The sequence below is a fragment of the Cornus florida genome, unplaced genomic scaffold (assembly GCF_030987335.1).
Source record: "Cornus florida cultivar Cherokee Brave unplaced genomic scaffold, ASM3098733v1 CherokeeBrave_3.0.0_Hap2_Chr01, whole genome shotgun sequence".
NCBI lineage: Eukaryota > Viridiplantae > Streptophyta > Magnoliopsida > Cornales > Cornaceae > Cornus > Cornus florida.
In genome coordinates, this window is record NW_026775571.1 from 8,499,324 (window position 1) to 8,504,659 (window position 5,336).

A 5,336-nucleotide genomic window follows, 5' to 3' on the forward strand; every position below is an offset into this window, starting at 1 on the left:
TGTAGAACACTTGAACAAGTCATACATGTCTCATTGGATGCATGATGGGAATGGTTAGGGATAGAAGATACTTGATTTGCCGAGTTTTGGTTGATCAAGAATTGATCAAACCTTTGAGATAAGGACTTCATCTCGGCGGCTATTTCATTAGAATAATTGACTTGATGTAAGCCAACACTCTTCCTTCCACTTCAATTCCTACCATTCTTAGAAGATAAAGTTCGATGCAAAGAATTCTCACTCATGCTCTTATAAAGATGCCACACGTTTTCCTCATGCCTATCAATGTAAGAGCCACCTATGGAAGTATCAACCATGCCCCTCTAATTATCCAATAAGCTCTCGAAGAAATATTGAACTAATTGCCATTTGGGCATGTCATGATGTGGACACTTCCTAAGCAATTCATTGAATCTTTCCCATGCCTCATGGAATGTTTCCCCATCCCCGTGTGAAAACTCCGAATTGAGGTTCTCATGGCATTGGTCTTAGAAACCGGATAGTACTTCTTCAAGAACTCTTATTGCATTTTTGCCGAAGAAGTTATTGAAAAAGGTCTAAGATTGTTAAACCAATATTTTGCCTTGTCTTTAAGGGTGAATGAAAAAAGTTTAAGCCTTAAGACATCTTCCAGCATGTCCGTGTATCTCACGGTGGAACATACTTCAAGAAACTCATCCAAATGCTTGTAAGGTTCTTCACTTGAAAGTTCATGATAGTTAGGAAGCATTTGAATGGTTTGTGGTTTGATCTCATAGTGGTGTGCTCTAAATGGTGGCAATTGAATGCATGTGGGTGCATTATATTCATTAGGCACATAGTGATCTCTTAAAGCAAGGGAAGGATTAGCAATTGGAGGTGCAACATGGGCACCTTGATTGCCTTGAATGATGGGAGGTGGTGGAGCATAGATTGGCCTTGGTATTCCCAATGGAACTTGGTCTTGTCATTGTAGTATAGTGGTGAGTATTCCCGACTCTCACACTGGTGACCCGGGTTCTATCCACGGCAATGGCTCTAAAAACATGGTTGGTTTACTTCAAGGGTCGCACCCCAAAGTCCAAAAAGTTTGTGCACCAAAAGATAATGGTGTAGAGCTATGATAAATGTGGCCAAGTTTTACATTTAGAAATTACCACTACTACCTTTCACTAAAAAATATAGTTAGGGCAAGTAGGGATCGTCTTAAGGGATTGGTGTGTCGTATTAGGTTGTGGAATCGAGATTAGGGTTAGTAGGTCGAGTGATCAAAAGATTGGTTGGTGGTTGAATTACACTAAGATGCAATTTAAACTAAAGTAGGTAATTAAATGTAATGGAGAGAAAATAAGAGAGAGATCTTGGGGTTTAGAGATCACCACTAAGCATAGGTTTTCTACACCCTTAATAAATGATTAATGAGGGGAAAAACATGTATTGCAACAAAGTGTGTGTGTGTGGTTTTTTCAACAAGCATGGATGACAAATTAAGCATATATTGTCTAATCATTTCTTTAAGCTCACAATCCAAACACATCACAAGGTTAGAGATATGTGCTACTTCCTTTCATAAGTTTGGAACATCAAACAACAAGCATGGATTGTCCTCCCATTTAACATCTAAACTACAACTACACTACAATTAAGCTAATGACATGAAATTAAACTAATTAAACTAAGGGAAAGGTACAATCCATTAAGAAATGAATATGAACCATTAAACAAAACACAAGAGCATTCCATTAAGCACTATGTCTTGACAATCTTTAGATCTATAGCATTAATACATATAGACATCCATCAGCAACACAAAAAATAGAGACAAACACATGAACATCTATTCTAGCATACATAAACATATGGATAGAATGAAATGATCAATTGGAAGCATTAAACCATACAAATCATTGAATAAACAAGATCTCTATATATAAAAGTGTCAAAACATGTATCACAATACAAATCCCCTCAAAAATACATAAATCAAGATGTAGAAAGCATGCTTAGGGCTAACTCTAGCCCTAAGGGGATGTCTAGCCACTCATGGATGGTGTCCTCCAACCCTCAAGGGCTAACTCCATGGTAGAGATTGCTCCTCTTCTTGGTTGATGGAAGAACTCTAAGCTTGTGTCTCTAGCCTCCTGCTTTCTTTTCTTCTTCACTAAGAATATTAATATTGTGCCTCTATCTACTCTCAAGCATATCAAGTATCTCCAGTATCTCCTCTCAAAAAGTGGCTCATATTCCTTATATAGGTAGGTCAAATATCACCCCAAATGAGCTGGGCTCGTAGACCAATATTCCTTCTAATGATTGGATATGAGATAACTTTTAATGAGCTGGAATTTGGATTTTCTCGGGATTTCGAGAGTTCGATCAATTGAACTTGTGGTGAGATCGATCGAACATGGCTGAGATCTATCGAATATAAGCTGGATCGATCCTCTATGGCGGCGCCTTTTTGGATAAAAACGAATCTGAAATATTTTGAAGATATTTTTGTGAAAGAGACAAATGTGGTAGGTAGGGTGGTACAAGTGGATAAGATGGAATCTTTCGATCAATCGGAAGAAAGTTGAATTGATCAAACTTTGTGGGATCTTTGGATAAGGACAAAAGAGCTTGGATCCATCTTGGACTGTTGAGATCGATGAACTTTTGATCAATCGAATATATTATGAGATTGATCGAACTTGCTGAATTTCCACCACTTGCTTCCTTTTGCTCCCACTTTGCTCCTTTCTCTGATTCATCTCAAGATTGCTTCAATTATGCTCTTATTTAGCTAAGTTAGCTTATTTTGGGGATAAGTACCTAAAAATGGAAATAATATGAAATCAATCTAAAGTGAAAAAATAAGTTAGATAAAGGTCCTAGAATACATAAGCTTAAGGGGTTTAAATGCGCACTTTTCAGCACTCATCACACATACTCAAGGTGCGGTAGCATCAACAATGTCTAGTGCCCGCCCACACTTACATTACTAGCTAGGTAATGCAAGGTAGCATCGGCGACAACTAGTACTCACCCACCACACACAACTTCTATGGTAGCATGACAGTGTAAAGCCAACAAGCTTACCCGTGAAACCTATTGATACAAATGACATCAATGTCAAAACAATCATTACCAAAAGCACCACGGAGACCAGGCATTTTGTGAGAGTTGAGATGCGGTCCATAGATGTCCGGTCGGACCATCCTGGCTAATCCCAAAACTCTGACAACAATACCATAGGTACCGCTACGCTTAAGGCCTCAAATCATCAATACCAGAAAACTGACAACCCCAAGTCTTAAAACACCGTTGTCAACAACACCAGTCATGAATCCAAAGCCAGACAAGTTTATACCTTCGAGCCAATAGATCGGACTTTACAAAATCAAACAACATCACCATCGCCCTAGTCACAATGATTCCCAACACGGAAATCAATCTAAAATCCTCTACGTCATCCTAAAGCTGACCTACTACAAGGCTACGCCTAAGAATCAAGACACCGGATCAAGCTCGCACACATAATCCCAACAACCAAGGTCACACAACCCCAAGCACAAAACAGGAAAGATAAAAGCATAAACTAAATAAAACAATAAGTCATAAAAATTCATATATAAGGTGACCATGTCACGACTCATAAAATTAAATCATAAAAACCAGATCGCACCATACAACTAAACACATAGTGTACCAGGGTAATTAAATATGCTACCTATCACATAGGGGTCAAGAATCAAAGACACGTTACACATTGCCTACGGCGCTAGCATGCTAAACAGATATAGTAAATGAAAAACACATCATCTATGTCTTCACATAACTACTAGATGGTCACATATCCTAAACATGTTTCTAAGGCATGCTCAAAACAACAAGACATACGAACATGTAAAAAGTACTATGCAATTAACAATATGTGATCCCCTCAATTATAGAGCCACGGGTGATCAAGTCCGAGCACAAATCCGAGGGATACCAGACAATTAATATGTAAACAAACAAGAGTACAAAAGAATTAAAAAAAAAAATAATACGCTGAAAAGAATTCTAAATATACAAATCCTCCAAATTAATTGATTAATATAATTTAATCTTTCCAATCCGTACAACTCGGGAATCCATCCAGTGGACCCCTAATAATCCCAATTGAAAATAAATTATAGAACCAACATCCAAACTATAATACAGAAGGAAGTCCCACATAGTCGAAAGAGTGAGTGTATGTATCTGCTTCATCACGATCAAGCTCTAAGCCTAGTACTAACGAACACCTGAAAAATAAGAGTGGGTCAGGCCCACATGCAAGTTCCATTCTACTACAATCCATACAAAAACCCGATACGCAGATACATCCTAGAAAGCTTGGTAATAACTAAAATAGTCCATATAGATATAGATACACACTATAAGACGCTCACTAGCCTATAGTGTAGTTCAGCCTGAATGGCAAGTAACAAGTAAATCACACTTTCCAATGGCCATGTACACTTAGACCTACCAGGGAACATCCGGTATATCTAGTTATCCAACCTTTGCGATATACACACCCTAACCATGATCCTAAGACTCAAGCTCATATCACAGTACCATATGTATATATATAAATCCTTCTTAATACAAAAAAGTAAAACAAACATCTGTTATGTTGTTCAACTATTTTAGTTGACAGGACATGCATCCATGTAGGATTTAACTGTTTTAGTTAATCTATTCTGTATGTATGAATAGGTAGGACTTAGTATTTTGATCTAATCCATCCCCAATATGCCACCGTCCCATACCGGTGCATATAATGCATATGATCCATAAATGATGCACACTCAAATGAACATCAAATACATCTAGAGACAAACATAATAGAAATCAAATATAGACAAGATCCTATTATGCAGCCAGTATATGATTATAATCATAGAACCTCCGTTTAAATTGCTAAAGTAATTATAAACAATTTAAACAATCCATATCCATCCAATTGACAAAACAGAAATTATAACAGTTCATCAATTAACATCCATAGCATGATATAACGATTATCAGATTTATAAACTGAGCACATTATACTAGAATTCCCAAATGATACTTTCATACTAGTTCATTTAAATTTCTAAAACAAAGACTAGTAATTAAATCCTCCTCAATCCTTGATGGCATGCGAATTAATATTTACATCTCGTGACGTCCATTCAAACCTCAATTATAAAACTTGTGCATGATATAATGACACTCAGAAGTCTAAACTGCACATTATACGAAACCCCAATAGTATTTTATACTAATCCATTTAAATTGGTTAAAACAAAACCAGCAAGTAAAACTTCCTCTACTCCTGACAGCATGTAACTTAGTATCTAAAG

General features: G+C 37.0%; 1 pseudogene; it reads left to right on the plus strand.

Annotated features, from left to right (window-relative positions):
* The first annotated feature begins 375 nt into the window (after positions 1-375).
* On the plus strand, positions 376-473 carry LOC132282732 (small nucleolar RNA R71; annotated as a pseudogene).
* The last annotated feature ends 4,863 nt before the right edge of the window (positions 474-5,336 follow it).